We start from the raw sequence: 19,272 nt of genomic DNA, 5'->3' as shown, positions 1-19,272 counted from the left end.
CCCTCCAAATCAGGAGGAAGCACCATTAGTTACAAGGTAGTTCTTACAATAGAAGATCAAATATACTTCTTGCTTCCTTATATCATGTGTGTGTGTCTATATGAATATGTACACACATATACATATACATCATGTATTACATAATATCCTTATATAATATTATATATTGGGGCAACTAGGTGGAGCAGTGGATAAATCACTGGCACTGGATTCAGGAGGACCTGAGTTCAATGTATACATATAAAATGTGTGTACATATATACACATGCATATATAAACACATTTATCTTTTTATTTGTTTTCACTAACATTTAATTAAAATTTATCATTTTATTCATGATTTTTAAAAATTTCTGAGTAGTCAACAGGTTTCACAAGATTATCAAAGCAGTCCATGACATAAAAGGGTTTAAAACCCCTGCTTTAGATTTTCTCAATTTTTTCAGCAAAGTATCTGATTTAAGTGTGGGTGGTAGCTATGTGGTTGGGAAATTGAGGGAAGAGAAGTAACTCTTATTTCTGATTTGTACTTAGAGATGGGAGGAATCTACTTTTGAATACCAGAATTTAACATGAACCATAAAGATAAATCAAGAGAAAACTTTTGCTCTAAGATTTGGAAGATATGGATGTAGTTACCCATAAAAAGTCCGTAAGCCATTCACTCCCCTATCCCAACAACCAAAAAGGGGAAAAGAGATTTGTGAAGGGATTAAATAGTGTAGGAAAATATATAACTAGATATATGGGTATTCCAGAAACCCCTGTTACAGACTATATACAGAATTGCCAGAGACTGTTCACAGACTTGAAGAGTTTGACTGAGAATAAGGGAAAAATCATTCTTCCCAACAATTATTTAGAAATTTTAAAAGCTGGTCAGATGAATAAATGTGTGTTACAAAGAAAAAGAGCTTGTATGCCTCTGAGTGCAGGATGTAATGGGCTAAATTAACTCTAGATTGGCTCTTGTCTTTGAGAAACGACCAAGGTTGTGAGTCCAAAATGTGATCATAAGGGGAAGTCTCTGTACAGAACATGGGAGAATCTACATGTGTGCAGGACACACAATAAAGGAATCCTGCCAGAATCATAAGAACAATAGTAGAGGGGGGAGGCAGCTAGATGGTACAGTGGATAGAGCACCAGCCCTGGATTCAGGAGGATCTGAGTTCAAATCAGGACTCAGACACTTAACACTTACTAGCTGTGTGAACCTGGGGAAGTCATTAACCCTCATTGCCCCACAAAAACAAAAACAAACAAACAAAAAAGTACAATAATATTGTTCCATAATTCTACAGGCTTAATTTTGGTGATTGGACCGGGAAAGATTAATATTTTGTGAATTATTATTATTGTTATTATTATTATTACTATTTATAATGATAGCTAACATGTATATAGCACATTAAAGTTTTCAAAATGTTTTGCATGTATTCCCCGATTTAATCTTCACAAAACCCCTGTGAGTTAGATATTATTTTTATCTTCATTTTATAGGTCAGAATCCTGAGGCCCAGAGAAGTTCAGTGACATGCCCAAGGTCATACAGCTAGTAAGTGTCAGAGGAGCAATTTGAATTGAAGTCTTCCTGAGTTCAAATCTAGTACCCCACCCACTTGTTGCTTTATATGGGGAAGAGGAAGGGAATCAGCATTTATATAACACCTACTATGTGTCAGGCATTGTACTAAGTGCTTTTTTTTTTTTTGGCGGGGCAATTGGGGTTAAGTGACTTGCCCAGGGTCACACAGCTAGTAAGTGTTAAGTGTCCGAGGCTGGATTTGAACTCAGGTGCTCCTGAATCCAGGGCCGGTGCTCAATCCACTGCTCTACTTAGCTGCCCCCATACTAAGCGCTTTTTATATCTCATTTGATCTTCACAACAATACTGAAATGTAGGTGCTATTTTTATCCCCATTTCACAGATGAGGAAAATGAGGAAAATGGAAGTTAAGTGATTTGTCAGGAGTCACTAAAATAGTTAGTATCTGAGGTTGGATTTGAACTCATGTCTTACTGATTCCAGGCTTAATATGCTAATCCATTTCACCACCACCTGCCCTAATTCTCTATATGATACATTTGTGCCATTTTATTGATTATTCTGGGAACAATTAATATATTATGCATGTATGATCCAGTTGGGTCATTATAGTAGTGAGCTAATCATCATGCTCTGCTTCTCATATGCAACTAACACTCAAGTCAATACATCACCTTTTGATGTCATTGGTCCTCTTTGAAAACAAATTACAAGAGGACTTCTGGGGCAGAGCCAAGATGGTGGAAGAAAGGCAGTGAGCTCTCAAACTCCTGACACAATTGCTCCAAAAATCATCCAAATAAAGACATAGGACAGCTTGGAAGGTCAGAAGGAGGGAGCTGCTGTGCTGAGACAGGAGTGGAGACCAACTCCACAGTCACCCTGACACAGATCCAGTCCCAGGAAGGCCTTGCCCGAGAAAGAGATCCCCAGAGCCTCTGAATCAGCTGAAGTTCCAATGTTGTCTGAAACTAAGCTCACAGTCTGGTGAGTGGACTGAGTCTTTGGTGGGGGGGGGAGATTACAGGGGTCTATGCTGGTGCTGAGGCAGAACTTGGGTTTTTCACCCCTGCTGGGAACCAGGAGGTAGGCTTGAGTACCAGTGGCCCAGGTGGGGGAGGGGCACAGGCTCCTCGGAGCTAACAACCTCAACACACAAAGCTGGTTGTTTAGCAAGTTGGTCTGGGGTTATCTGTGGACCAGGGAACAAGCCGGGTGAGTGAAGAACCTGATCCTCCTTAAATTATACCACCTGGGACCTTCTGAATCTTGGGATAGTACAGCCTGGAAACAGTGCCCCATTTTAAGGAGCTAAAAGTCAAATAAAAGAAAGGCAAGATGAGCAGACAGAAAAAGGTGAGGACCATAAAAAGTTTCTTCAGTGACAAGAAAGATTGAGGTGCACCCTCAGAGGAAGATGTCAACATCAGGGCCCCTATATCTAAAGCTTCCAAGGAAAAAAAATAATTGGTCTCAGGCCATAGAAGCACTCATAAAGGACTTTGAAGATAAAGTTAGAGAGGTAGAGAAAAAATGGAAAGAGAAATGAGGGTGATGCAGGAAAGACATGAGAAAAAGGTCAACAGCATGAAAAGCCAAATTGGCCAAATGGAAAAGGAGGTACAAAAGCTCTCTGATGAAAATAATTGCCTAAGAATTAGTATTGAACAAATGGAAGCTAGTGGCTTTATGAGAAACCAAGACACAATACAGCAAATCCAAATGAATAAAAAAATAGAGGGCAATGTGAAATATCTTCTTGGAATAACTGCTTACCTGGAAAATAGGTCCAGGAGAGATAATTTGAAAATTATTGGTTTACATGAAAACCATGATCAAGGAAAGAGCTTAGACGTCATCTTCCAAGAAATTGTCCAGGAAAATTGCCCTGACAATCTAGAAGCAGAAGGTAAAATAGAAATTGAAAGAATCCACCAATCACCTCCTGAAAGAGATCCCAAAAGGAAACCCCCCAGGAATAATACAGCCAAATTCCAGAGCTCTCAAGTCAAGGAGAAAATATTGCAAGCTGCCAAAAAAGAAAGAATTCAAGTACTCTTGAGCCCCAGTCAGGATAGCACCAGATGTAGCAGCTTCTACATTAAAGGACCGGAGGGCATGGAATATGATATTCCAGAGGGCAAAGGAATTGGGATTACAACCAAGAATCACCTACCCAGCAAAACTGAGTATAACCTTTCAGAGGAAAAAATGAGAGTTCAATGAAAAAGAGGACTTTCAGGTATTCATGATGAAAAGACCTGAACTGAATGACAAATTTGACTTTCAAATACACGACCCTAGAGAAGCATAAAAATTTGTATTTGGGAGACTTACCTGGGGTCCTGCAGTGGGTGACTGTCTTGTGTCTGAAGCTAGGTTTTGACTAGGATCCCCCTGGGTCCAGGGTGGATGCTTTGTCCACTGTGTCACCCAAATGCACCATGATGACATCTTTAGGGTTAAATTGATGGGTGAGGGGAGGAGTAAGGGCAGAGTTAGCATGGGTTAAAATCCCCCATGAAAGAAACAGGAAAGGGCTTATGGAGTGGATGAAGAGATGGGGAAGAAGCAGGGCAGTAAATGAATTTTACACTCATCAGAATAGGCTCAAAGACCTTAATCTCATCAGAGTTGGCTCAAGGAGGGATTAACAGACACACCCAATTGGGTGGAGTAATTTATTTAAACTGGGCAGTAAATGAGCCTAACACTTCTCAGAATTGGCTCAAAGACCTCAATCTCATCAGAATTGGCTCAAGGCAGGAATAACATACATACTCAGTTGGGTGGCATAATCTATGTAACCCTGCAGGAAAATAGGAGGGGAAAGGGACAAAGAGAGAGGGGCAAAAAACAGGACTGAAGATTGGGGGAGGGGAAAGACAGAAGCAACTCCCTTTTGAAGAGGGATTGGGTGAAAGAAGATAGATAATAGAGTAAATTTCATGAGGAAAGGAATAGGATAGAGGGCAACCGTTAACAATAGTAACTGTAAAAAAGAGAAAAGGGGGAAAATTGTACAAAAAAATATTTACAGCAACTCTTTGTGGTAGCTAAGAATTGGGAATCAAGGGAATGTCCATCAACTGAGGAATGACTGAAGAAGCTGTGGTATATGATTGTAGTGGAATGGTATTGTGCTATAGGAAATGACAAACAGAATGATTCCAGAAAAACCTGGAAAGAGAACAAATGATGAAGAACAACAATCTTCATGGTGTAATGGACTACATGCTGAGCAAAGAATCAAGAACATGGTTTAAATTTGTCCTCTGGCACTTAGTAACCCTAAGACCTTGGGCAAGTCACTTAACTCATACATGCCTTAGCTAATTCCCAAGGACTTAATTAACTAAGTCACTGACTGATAGCCATCATCCCATTCACTCTGGTGGAGGGAATTCCCCACATTATTAAGTTCACAGATATTTTGAACATTTATAAAGAACCAGTATGTCAATGGTAAGTCTCCATATCGACAAAGTAAACTCTTTTACTACAATTTTATTTAACTTATCTCTATTCTTGGAAAGCATCACTGAGTTAGGACCTGACCCTGCCATCATCCCACAGTGTACAAAAGCTCAACTGACATCCATTGGGAGCCTCACACTTGGAACAATGGCAAGTTACAGACAATGCTTACTGTCTATAATGTAGTTTCTGAAAAAAAGCACACACATACCACCTCTTATTCTCCCCGTCAGTCTTCCTACCTCTACTAAAGGTTATGTTTGCTACTGCTTTCTGTTGTCCTTAACCACTGACATTTTAAAGTGTCTAAAATGCTCTGTGCCCTGGGATTCCTTTGTACAGGGTACTTTTCAAGTGTAAATGGTTGTTGATACAACCTCCATGTGACTTCTGGCTATAACCTCAGGTTTCAAGAGGAACCCCCTCTGTAGCTCCTTTGGAATCTTTCCCTTCATCTCCAGTTTTCCTTAGAGAGTCCAGATTGCAGCTGGCAAAGCCATCACTGTAATTTGTCAAGGTAAGAAGAAAGGTGCCATTAAAACACTTGGTCTGAATTGCTGCAGACCATTGTCTATATTTTGGGACTAAAATGCAGGCAAAGACCTTCAGGAAGTGACTCCCCAACTGTATGTCTAATATTTGGAGGTTATGAATACATTCTATTATAGAAGAAGCTTTCAAAAGGCTTTTTGGTGCTTTGAGGGGTCTGCTCAATGCAGTGATTTGGGGCTGGTGTTGGAGAAACTCATTTCCACTAAATACAGAACTTCTATGGGTATTGCCCTTTCTACTAGGACCCTCTTTTCCACACCATCTCATATTTAATTATTTTGTATCTATTATCTTTGTGTTTATTTCATATCTACTTGTCTCCTTATTAGAATGTAAGGCCCTTGAGTATGGGAATTCTTTTATTCATTGTATTTGTATCTAGTATCAACAGCAGTACCTGGAACATATGAAGTGCTTTGTAAATGCTGTCGATGGATTAGTTGCTAACAAAAATGATAGTAATAGCTAATATTCTTTGAGTGCTTTAAAGTTCATCAAATGCTTTACATACATTATCTGATGTTGTTCTTTCAATAGCCCCGTGACTTGGGGTTTAGTACTGTCCTTATTTAACAGATGAGGAAACAGAGGGTAAGAAAGGTTCACTGTATTCCATCACACAGATCATGTGGGCAGGATTCCTTAGGTCTTTCTGACACCAAGTTCAAGACTAACTGTCAGTTAGCTGGCTCAAAGGTCAAAGAAGGCTAATTATATCACTGCTTTCTTAAGAACACCCACCCTTTCCTTCTTAGTCCCACTCTCAGTGTAGTCACCCTAGCCTCGTTAATTTGGGGGTGGGGAGAGGTTGTTTATTTTGAGACTGGTTCTCTCTATTTTACCTTGGTTGGAAGTTCACCAGGCACTCATAAGCCAACTCCATTACTTGTTGACCTTCATCCCATCATTTCTTTTCTTTTTCTTTCTTTTTTTTGACTCTCATCCATTTTTGACCTGAGCTAGTTCACCCCCTCTTTGGGCAATCTGGTACCCCACCCCCCTATTCTGGGAACTTCATGTGGACAACCAGTCATCCTTTGCCCTACTGAAGATCAGAATTCCTAAACAAGCAATCCACCAGCCTCAATCTCACCAGTAGCAGAGAATGAAGATGTGTATAACCTAGCCAGCTCTTAACATCATTATTGCCAGGTAGGCTAGGTTAATATGTTAGCAGACTCAGCCAATTAGACTGCCCCTATTAGAAGGCAGTAAATTCTCTCCTTTCCACAGGAGTAAATAAGTGGTGCTTACTTCCTGTTAGGGTTGGTAACTGCCAGTATATGTGACTAAGAGCACGATTCAGTAGAAAGAGTATTAGATCTAGAGTCAGAAGAGACCAAAGTTTGAATCCCACCACTAACCTTTAACAAGCTATGTAACAACAGACAAATTACCTAATCTTTCTGAGCCTAATTTTTCCTCATCTATAAAACAGTTTAAGAATGCATGTTGCCTTGTAGGGACTTTATGGTGTAGTGGAGAAAGTAAGGACTTGGAGTTAAGAAGACACAGGTTTAAATTCAGAGTTTACTAGCTATGTGAGCCAGGACTAGTCACTGAATTGGATTAAATTTACCTGCTTAATCAGACCGATTGCTACATGCTTTGGTGGAGAACATTCTGGCACTACCCCTGAAAGTTTCCCACCATGATGAAATCATGCATCTTTTTAATATTCCCACAGTACCTATGGGCTGTCATGAGGTTCAAATGAGAATTGAAAATTTTCAGTCTTCTTAAAGATTTTCCAATTGTAAAGCCCTGTTAGCTATTAACAACATTATTATTAATTATTATGTCATAGAGCAGCATCTGAGGAATGCCAGTCAGCATACCAACACTTGTGTTACTGCCCTAAGTTCTCTGCCTTTTATTTCAATCAGTCATCCCTCCCGCCCTTGAATCATTGTTCTCTTCACTGAAGCTTCCATTCTCATAGCAGAAGCAATTATATATTCACAGCTTCCCCACCATTACCACTCAGGATGGTAAAAATAATAATTACCTGAGATCAAATACAATTTTATTTCCCTAGAAGATCTGAAAGAAGAATGATTTAATTTTTAAAAATTAGAAGTTAATCCTTTCTTTTGCTGATATTTCCTAGAAAAGAAAGACTAACAAGTATTTTGACTCCCTTCAACCAACAGAGGAAAATCCAATAAAAGGAACTGCCCCCAGGTAAAGTTTGTCAGAAAAAGCATACTTCCCTAAATTTGTGCCATATCCAATCAATCTATGGATAATTGTCACTTGGGAAGTCTATTTGCCGACACCCTCCCCAGCCCCACCCCAATGTATCCATATGAGTATATATTAAGGAAGAATAAGAGATGTAATCATGGTTAAGACAATGCAGGACTCATCTATTGGGCACCTACTGTATGCAAAGGATTAGCATAGAAGCAGTATGGGATAGTGAATAGAACCTCTCACTTGTAGCTAGGAAGACCTGAAATTTACTAAATCTGTGATCCTGGACCAGGTGCTTAAGCTTTCTGACTCCATTGAGCACATATAAAGCACCATACAAAGGACATTATGGTCTTCCTGGACACAAATCCTAGATTCATAGAGCTGATAGGATCACAGAATAATAGCTTTAGTGCTGGAAGAAACTTTAAAGGCTGTAAAACGCAACTCCCTCATTTTACAGATGAAGAAACTGAGGTTTAGATGTTAAGTGACTTGCCCAAGGTCTAACAAGTAATTGGAGCTGAACCAGGATTTGAACTTGGGTCCAATGACTCCAAGTTCAGCATTCTTTCCATTTACACTCCTGCCTCCCAAAAGGAAGACCGTTCATCCTCCCAACCTCCATCTGACAAAACAATGGCATTGTCCAATGATTTCATTGTGAAAGATTTACCCCCATTCTTTAATTTTTATTTTTTAGTGAGGCAATTGGGGTTAAGTGACTTGCCCAGGGTCACACAGCTAGTAAGTGTTAAGTGTCTGAGGCCGGATTTGAACCCAGGTACTCCCGACTCCAGGGCCGGTGCTCTATCCACTGCGCCACCTAGCTGCCCCAACCCCCATTCTTGATAGGTCTACCTTATGGAATCATATCCTTTAAGTACATCCACTGACAGAGGAAGAGATTTTATATGTACTTGAGGGAGAAGAATAACCCTTTAGTAAGCAAGAATATATTTGCAATATAAAAGCCACATAGGAACAAAGATCTCTAACAGGAAGAACTGAAAGGAGTCACAAAGAAAATTTAATTTGGCAAAAATGTAATTTCAGTAGCACTAACTACACTTGTGGACAGCAGAAAACATTGTTTGACCTTGATCAAACAAGAAGAAACCCAAGCAGGACAAAATATTTTTGAAAAACACTGGAAACATGCTACTCTATGCCCACCACCGCCCCCACCCCAACAGCCATATAGCCAGTATATACCTTAACAACTGAAGGTTTGTGCAGAAAATGAAATGCCTTAGAAAATCACTGGCTAGTTACATTTCTGCTTTTTTAAAAAAAAAAATTTCCAAGTTATCTGCTTATTCATTTTTAATGTCTATTCCTTTTATCTAAATGTCACCGAAAGAGTTTTCTATGAAGACTATCCCAAAATTTGTCAGTGCCACATAGGAAACTTAAAACTGCCACCTTTGGTGATTAATCAAATTGGCTCTAAATGGGATTAATTCAGGTGTATCTATGAAGAAGATTGTCAGGGTACATGTCCCTCTTCTCATCTGTCCTCAAGTCTTTTTTTTTTCTTTCTGAATTTAAAATGAAGCTGAGCTATAATCTTGCTTGGCAGTTACTGGATCAGGTCCTTTGATAAACATCTAAAATGCTAATGAATGTAGGCTGGAGTTCTGAAAGAGCAAATGATTTGACAAGAAACTGGAGGGTAAAAGAGAGAGGGAGAGGGAGAACTTTTCTGACTTAAAAAGCAGAACTGTTTTTGTTTCCTCTCAGTATTGTTTCCTGGAGAAAAATTTTTGCTCTCCAGAAAAAACAGAAAAAATTCAACTACATCAAAATGCGGAAGCATGAAAAACTGATGAGCTTTCAGATTGTCCTCTTTTGCATGCAAATCATATCAGAAGTTCTCATTAGCATAAATGCATGAGCAACTCTAAATGCTTTTAATTTCCAATCTCAGCCAGCAGAGGAGTAATTTGTCACTGTCAGGGTGAAAATCTAAAAAGAAAAAAAAAAGGGAGAGAGAGAGAGAAGGACTCCATGCTAAATTGGAATCATATAAATTTTTGATTTGCTAATTGACTGATGCTGCAGTTCAATCAACTGCCTTGAAGGTGTAAATAATTCAATGTACAGTCAGAAATAAAAGCATAATGTGCTTCTCCTGGAGGAATATTAGTATTCACTACAGCAGGACATACCTGACCATGTCTTTTTCACAGACACCCCTTTAGTCAAATGAGAACTCTTCTGCTAGCAAGTGCACTCACACAAAGAAAGCCAGCTCCCAGTTAAGCAAAGCTTTTCCCAGGAAGAGACACTGGGGCTACTGAAACAAATCTTGCTGATGTTTAACTACAAGCATCACAAGCAAGGCCCACCTGAGTCTTCACCATTAGCAGTTCACCAATGCAATCATAGAAAAGAAAGTGCAGGAACAGAAATCCTATCACTTCTCCTATTAACTTTTAATTATTCCTTTCCCTTAATCAACTGCTTTAAATGTCAAATTCAAAAGGTATTTATTGCCAAAAAAAAAAAAAGTACTCATTAGCACACACTTGCTATGGATATTTTGAAAGCTGCTACCTGGGGTTTATTTTTGTAATGATGTGCTAGAATGGGGATAGCTTTACCTTAAAGTACTTTTATCTCCATCATCCAGAAGTTGCTTTCCAAATATTATTGTTGGAAATACTGCTTAATTCAAAATGAAATTGAACCAGAATTACCATACTTCTTTAATTATTATACTTTTCTCTTGGTTAGCTAAAAATGATCTTAAAATTAAAAAAAAAATGTTTGAGGATTTACCCAATCCCTTCCACAATACTTTCATTAGGAAAAGTGCATCTGACACTGAAAGAACAATGTCAATGTCATGAGTACAGGGTCACATGAAAATTAAATGAGGACATGGGGACCCTTCCAAAGACTAATTATCTTGGCTAGAGATTTCACAAGCTACACTTGGTAATATTTAAGTAAATATAATTTTATTGCTTTTCAGTTATAAGATGGCAGAGATTAAACCTAATAAATTTGTATATGCATATGTATTGCATATGTGATATATATTAAAATATTTATGTGTGATATGACAGCAGAGGAAAGAAACCTAATAATAACTGGTAAATCTAAGAGAAGAAAAGAGTACAAAATTCATTTGGATGAGATGATCAAGATTCAGGAAACAAAATCTGATGGACTGGGACAAGCAAGATAACAATAGGGATAAATGTTAAGTCCTATGTTTTGGCTCAAAAAATAAATTTGTGCACACACATCATGGTAGGACAATTCATGTCCAAAAGATGTGAGGGATTAGTTCTCCATGAATTCAATATAAATCCATAAAATGATATGACTAAAAAAGATCATATATTCAGGAGTTCAATCTAACTATTCACACAAGGAAAAAAATAAACAGGTTGATAAAGAAGGCTTATTGTTCAGACTATAATATGGAATTGGATGGACAACTCATAGATCTGGTACCTAGATGTGTGTGTGTGTGTGTGCGTGCACGCACATACATACATACATACACACTATGGGTGGACAAATAAACTGGGTCCAGAATTGAAAAGGAAATGGGGAAAGATCTGGAATGTCTTTGGGAAATGATGTAATGTTTTAAGGTCCCAAAGCAGCTCTCTGAAACAAAGGCATCTCTTTTCAAGACCAATATATTTCTGATATGTCTTCATGGCTTTAAGTATTTAAGTTGAGGATCACCTAAAGGGAAAAGGAGATGTATAACATGGGGCATGAATAGATTGCAACATATGATCAATGAATAATTGTTCAGGAGATACTCTGCAAACTATCATGCAAAAGCTGTATGACTAAAAAAGGAGATGAGCAGTCTTGTAATGGGAGAGAGCAATAACCAATGGACAGTCCATAGGTTCTGTTGATGTCCACTCAATGTAAAGAGATCTAGAGGAAAGCCCCCACATTGGATGTAGACAAGAGTCATATAAAATGAGAAGGTGTTGATGGGTTATGGTCTATAATATTAAAGAGTATGATATTAATGAAACCACATCCATCCAAGTATTAAAGTAATTCCATATTTGACTGTATTCATAGAAATATGGCATTAGTCTAAAGCTCCAGAATAAGAGAGGTTATAGTCTGTATTTGTCGGTATACATAGAGGAAAAGAATGTAAATTTCAGGAATATAGGGATAATAGGTAGTATAGGAAAAGATAACAATAAAGAATAAGTTGCTTAACTCACTTTTATACTAACCCCCACTTGTTATGTAGCTCCATCTCAGGATCTTCCACAGGTCATTTTACTAGAAAAGGTACAAAATACAAACATTTGTTGTACTAGATAAGGAATACTAGGTCACTGGCTCATCATCAATTTTACTCTGGATGCTGTTCTTACCTTGATATGGGTTCCCCAGTTCTCCAGTCACAGGAATCTCATCTTATCCCTTCATCCTCCTGTTAACTGAGTCCTTGACTCATTCATTCTTCAAGTTCCTGGTGAATGAATGATAGAATCGTGAGTTGGAAAGAATCTTAGAGGTCATTTCATTCAACCCATTCATTTTGTCTGGTGAGGAAAGTGAGGCCTAGGGATATTTAAGTAGTCTGATACTTAACTATAGTTTAATTTCTCACCCAATTCAGGAATTCTCCTTATAACATTCTAAGTGATTTTACATCTGGCTTTGGCTTAATTATATAAGTGAAGAGTATGATCATGGTTTTAAACCTGGAAGGGACCTTAAAGGCCATCAAATCTAACTTCTTTGTTTTACAGATGAGGAAACTGAACCTGAGAGAGATTAAATGCAAATTAGTGTCTGAGAAACCAAGGTCCTTTGATTACAAGCTTAGACCTATATTTATTTTTACCACCTAGTTACCAGCCCTTCATACACCTGTAGTGGTGCTGCTGCTGCTAATTGGTACCTAAGTAATACTTTAAAGTTTGCTAAGTATTTTATATACATTATTTCATTTGATACTCATAATACTCTGATGAGGTGGATATAACAAATATTATTACCCTCAGGTAACGAACAAGAAAACTGAGGTTCAGAAACACTTGTACTTTTCTATAGTCATACTGTTAATAAGTGCTAGAGGGTTTAGTTTTATGGGGGAGTCCTTTTTTATCATAAAAATATTTTATTATTTTCCACTTACATATAAAGATAGTTTTTAACTTTTGTTCTTAGAAGATTTTGAGCTCTAAATTTTTCTCATTCTCTCCCTTCTTTCCCTCTTCCCCAAGACAGAAAGCAATCTGATATTGGTTATATATATATATATATATATATATATATGTGTGTGTGTGTGTGTGTGTGTGTGTGTGTATACATATATATGTGTGTGTGTGTGTGTGTATATATATATACATATATATATATACATATATATATATATACAGTCACATTAAACATATTTCTGCATTAGTCATGTTGTAAAGGAAGAATCAGACATAACAAAAGGGAAAAACTTCAAAAAATTAAAATAAAAACAATATGGTTCAATCTGCATTAAAATTCCACTAATCTTTTTTTCTGGATGTGGAGAACATTTTTCATCATGAGTCTGTTGGAATTATCTTGCATCATTGTATTGCTGAGAAGAATCAAGTCTATTACAGTTAATCATCCCACAATGTTGCTGTTACCATGTACAATGTTCTCCTGGTTCTGCTCATTTCACTCAGCATCAGTCCACTTAAGTCTTTTCAGGTTTTTCTGAAATCTACCTGTTCATCATTTCTTATAGCACAATAGTAATCCATTATATTCATATACCACAACTTGTTCAGCCATTCCCCAATTGATGAGCATCCCCTCAATTTCCAATTCTTTGCCATGACAAAAAGAGATACTATAAATATTTTTGTGCATGTGGGTCCTTTCCCCTATTTTATGATCTCTTTGGGATACAGACCTAGTAATGGTATTAATGGGTCAAAGGGTATGCACAGCCTATGGGGGAGTCCTTTTCTCATCTATCCTGGACTGGGTCTTGAAGACTACTGATTAATACCCCTTGGGGTATTGATGCTTCAATGGATATAAAACCCAACCTAAACCCTAACTCCTGGATTCTTCTGGCTTGCTCTCATAACTTCCAGGTTAATGTCCTCCAACTAAAAGAGAAAAGAATAAACACAGAAGCTAAGGACCAAGGCCCTTTTACAGGGCCAAATGGCTTCTACAGGAACAAGGCCACAAGTGTTTTTCCCTTATTTTGTTATCTCTCACCAGACATTATAAGTAAAGGAGTCTCTGAGATCCCCCAAGAGCCACAGCTGAAGACAACAAAGCAAAAAGAGATGGCAAAAGCCAACTAAATTCTTCTGAATGCCTCTGGAGTCAAAAAGCCTCCCTTTGACCATGGTTAGGTGACCGAAACCAGTTACAGAATGTCTAAATATGCTTCACATTCCTTCTAAGACATTTCCTTTCAACATCATTGTACCTCTCTCAGAATCAAGCTCCTCAGCTTCTCTACACAGAGAAGAAGCCATTCCAGGTACTCTACAAAAAGGACTGGACCCTATTAAACTAAGATGGATTTTTCTTCATATAACTGCTATGCACTGGACACATTATAACTCTTAAACTATGCTGCACAGGATTAATATGAAGACAGTTATAATGTTCTCACAGTCTTCTCCAGACTAACAAAAAAATCCTAATTTATTTGACAATTTCACATTTGCCATATTTCCTTTCCTTTGTATACACTTCATTTTTTTAACATTCCTCTAAAAATTTGGTACCCAGACCAGAGCACACTCTATTCCAGATATGGTCTGGTCATTGTAGAATATAGTAAATAGATGATCATCTCCCTTTTTCTGAATTGTAAACGGGTCAATGCTGCCTAAGATAGCATTATCATTTGGGTAGCTACATCACACAATGGATTCTAATTGAAGTTGTATTCAACTAAAATTACTAGGTCTTTTTTTATGTAAACTGCTCTATCTTTGTATGTGGATGCAAATGATTTTTTGAGCTTGAACTTTATGTTTATCCCTATTCAGTTCTATCTATATTGTTGAGATTATTTTATAAATTTTGAATCTGTCTTCCAACATATTTTATAGCCCTCAAGTTTTGTGTTATCTATAAGATCTGATAAGCTTGCCTTTTATGTATTCATTTAAGTCATTGATAAAAATGTTAAAAAAAGATAAGGACCTAGTACTCAGCCTTATAGCATACAACTAGAGACTTCCCTCTGTGTTGTTATCTATATATTAGTTAAAACTTTTGAAGTGTAGTTTATCAACTAGATATAAATTCACCTATCTATATAATGTCTAATTTAACTTGAATTTTTTTTTAATCTTCTCTTCTCTTCTCTAGGATTTCAAAAGACTTTGCTAAAATACAGGTACACTCTATCTTTAGCACTACCCTGATCTATTAGATCAATTAGCATATCAAAAGGGGAAACAGCTTTGGGATAATTTGTTCTTTTGAATCTAGGCTGGCTCTTAGTGATAGCCTCTTTATAAGGGCTCACAAATCTACTTCATGATCATTCTAGAATTTTGTTATGAATCAATATCAACCTTACTAATCTATAGGATTTATAATACATCCTTTTTAAACTCACCACCCCCCTCCCTTTTTAGGATATTTGCTTATCACCAACCTTTTGGCATATTTCTTCTCATATCTAGAATTCCTAGAGTTATTCTTAAGGATTTGGATTTTTTTTGGGGGGGGAGGGGAATTGCCCATGGTTACATGCCATTTCTTCTACTTTTTGAATGTGGTCTTTTAAAACCCATGCTCCTTTTTTAACTTCCTTTACAGCCACACTGTCCTCTTTGTGTACTTTGCACTGTTCTTCCCCATCAGTATCACTGCTATTGTGTTATCAGAATTCCTTCCTTGATATTCTCCCATCCCTTTTGAGAAGACATCCCTTTGAAAGTCTCAGGCTATGAGATATGACCTTTCCTATCTTTCTTGAACTAGTTAAAATTTGCTTTTAGAGTATCTCTAGCATATGTGTGACTATGCCCAATATTTTTATTCACTATCATAAACATTGAGTTGGCATAATTACTTCTTCCCAAAGTCTTGTCACTTCTATAATCTTGAGTCATTCTTCATTTTTGGTCAGTTGAGTTGAAAGACTTGGATCCTGACTTCAGCATGGCCAGTCAAAAATGTGTGCTTTTCTTGTCTCTCAGTCTTCTGACTATTCACCTCCCTGGCTTCCTTTCAGTCTTAACTAAAATCCCACATTTTACAAAAAATCCTCCCTATTTCCTCTTAATTTCAGTGCCTTTCCTCTCTTAATTATTTCCTATTTATCCTGTATAGAGCTGGGTTTGCATATATTTGTTAGGTATTTTCTCCCCCATTATATTGTGAGCACCATGAGGACAGAATCAATTGTTTCTTTTTGTATCCCTAGCAATTAGCATAGTGCCTGACAAATAATAGGTGCTTAATAAATGTTTGTTGATTGATTGGTTGTCAAATCTTTTTTTTTTTCACACCCTGTTTACCCCAGTAAATATGTTGAACTATCTCCTAGTTATTCAGTAACTGTTTTCCTTTCTTGTTCCTACCTATTCAGTCTACTTACTAATTAGATTCTCTGACTTGGGTATAAGCCTCCTTATGACTGGGTATGTGAAAATTCCCTGACACCTAGTGCATGTCCATTCACCCTGCTTATGGCTTATTATGAGAACTTCAAGCTATCACTTGCCCATCTCTCATAGTTTCAGACTTTATTCTCTGAATCTTAAAAATTTTCCCTAATGGGTGACTTCCTCTTGTACTTTTCCCCCATGGACTGATCTCCCAATTTTGGACCCCGTTTTGGACTCCTTTCCCATAGGGCACAGTCATTGGATAACTTAAGTTGAATCTATCACTGGACCCATACTCTTGGCCTTGCTGGCTTAGTAGGACCTGCTAGAGGATATACTCTACTGGCATTGCCTTAAAGAACACTTTTCATTTCTACAACTCCCTTTTTGTCGGACAAAGTCAAATCAAAAGATTCTGGCTTTGCTGCTTACTCCTTGTGTGACATTTGTATCACAGTGAGACAATGAAGAAGAATTTATGCAGAGGAAGCAGAGTATTCCAAATATTACTATAAGTTTCTTTGATAACTGACACTTTTAAAGTGTCCCAGGATCATCATCAACTATCAAAGTATACTTTATTAAATGGTACTTTAGGTGTAGAGAGTATAGGATTGGGGGGGGGATCATTAATTTGGGGGTTTTATTGTTGTTGTTGTTTCCCTGAAGAGAATCTACTTTTATAATCAAAGAATATCTTTTAGAATCAGATGAAACCTTCTAGTTATCTAGTCCAAACCTCTTACGTACAGATAATTTTCCATCTATAAATGAAGAAACAGGGGCCTTGAGAAAGTGAATCGTTCAAGCTCACATGACTAAATTTTTAAAAATTAACAATATTTTGTTAAACTACTCCATACAAAGATACTGTGCTAGGCACTGGAGGAAAGAAAGATGCAAATGACACCTCTTTAATCCTAGGAATCTGTGTAAGACTTAGAAAAAAAATTGGCTTATTAAGCAATTGATCAGTTTTAAAAGCATTTACTAAGCACCTACTATGTGCCAAGCACTGTACTAAGCTCTAGGGATACAAAAAAAGGTAAAAAACAGTCCCTGCTCTTAAGGAGCTCAGTCCAATGGAGGAGACAACATGCAAACAACTATGTATAAACAAGATATATGCAGAATACATTGAGGAACATCTCAGTGGAAAGGCACTAAGATTAAGGAGGACTGGGGAAAGTTACATGTAGAAGGTAGGACTTTAGCTGAGAAGGAAAGCAGAGAAACTCAGAGGCGGAGGTGATAAGGGGGCAGAGCAGGCTTTGGAACACCAGAGCATAACCATACTCTGTATCTGCTTCAATTTTATGGGTGTGAATCAGAAACTCTGGATTCTGTTTCTTTCTCTGTCATTAAGTAGCTATGAAACTCGGAACAAGTTGTTTTAGACAGCCAGTCAATGAACAAGCATTTAAATGCCTACTACGTGCCCTGGGATGTGAAGCAAAGACTCTAGAAGACCTTCTAGTTGAATGGGGAAGACAATGTACAAAACCTATGTACAAATAAGACATATGCAAGATAAATTGCAACTAAGCAACTGAAGGAAGACACTAGCCTCTTGTTCCTCATCTGGTAAATAAGTGAGAGGTGGGGTATTTACTTAATCAAAGATAGATAGAAGAATTTAAAGAAACACAGGAAGACTAATACAAAAGAATTCAGAGTAGAGTCAGCATCGCCAAGAGAAAAGATATAAAAAACAGTTACAATAAGGTAATTGAAAAAATAGTAAAAGGTAACAACTGAGATAAATTGCAGTGACCAATCTTGGTCCCAGAAAACAAATAATGACAAACACCTCCTCTCTGTAAAGAGATGGGGAATGATGGGTGTAGAAGATTCAGTTGTTTTGTTGGTTTTACAGAACTGTTTTTCTTTGTTATAATGGTCATCAGTGATGGGGGCAGGATGGTTGTTCTCTATTTTGGGAGAGAACTGTGCTGTAAAAAACAGAGATCAATAAAAATTTCAAGAATTAAGGAGGCATAGACTACAATATATCTAAAGTCCTTTCCAATTTTAACACCATGATGCCATAATGTTCAAACAGTGGATGCAAAAACCTATTCTTTTTTTTTTCCTGACTGGGTCCAAATGATTTCCAATGATGATAAAAAAAATCAAAATTATCTAGACATTTCTTACTATTAATGATTAAAAAAGTGTAGCCAGAGGACAAGGAGCCCTACGATTCTCCTCCTAAGACCAACGAGAAATAACCTTATCTCACTTTGATATAAAGACCTTGAGAACAGGAATTGTTTCATTTTTCTGTTTGTATCTCCAGTGACTCACACAGTATTTGACATTTTTTGGTGGTGTTCAGTAGTTTCAGTCATGTTCAACTTTGTGACCCTATTAAGGACTAAAGTGGTTTGCTCATTTACAGATGAGGAAACTGAGGCAAATGGGGTTAAGTGACTTGGCCAGCATCATGCAGCTAGTAAGTATCCGAGGCCTGTTTGAACCCAGGAAGATGAGTCTTCCTGACTCCCCAGGCCAGGTGCTGCATCTCCTGCACCACCCAGCTGCCTGACATACAGTAAGTGTTTATTTAATTAATGCTTATTTATCGATTGATAATGCTTTTAGATTTTCAAAAAGTTAGACAACATTGCTAGGGTAGGTAGTGCATTTATTATTACACTACATTTTATAGATGAAGCACCTGAAGTTCAGATGAGTCAATTTTGCTCAATATCAAATAGCTTTTTAGGGTAGGGCTTGGGATTCTGACTCAGGTCTCTGCCTCTGTGTTCTAGTCTCTTTTCACTATATCACAAGAGAAAATAAAACAAAAAGTCACACTTGAACTCCACATAATCACACTGCCCAAACTTTGTGCTTAAGTACAAGGAAAGAAACAACCTTCACCCTAAAAGAAGCCAAAAAGTCAGGAACATA

Source organism: Dromiciops gliroides, chromosome 4 (assembly GCF_019393635.1).
Source record: "Dromiciops gliroides isolate mDroGli1 chromosome 4, mDroGli1.pri, whole genome shotgun sequence".
NCBI classification, from domain to species: Eukaryota; Metazoa; Chordata; class Mammalia; order Microbiotheria; family Microbiotheriidae; genus Dromiciops; species Dromiciops gliroides.
This window is presented reverse-complemented; position numbering follows the sequence as displayed.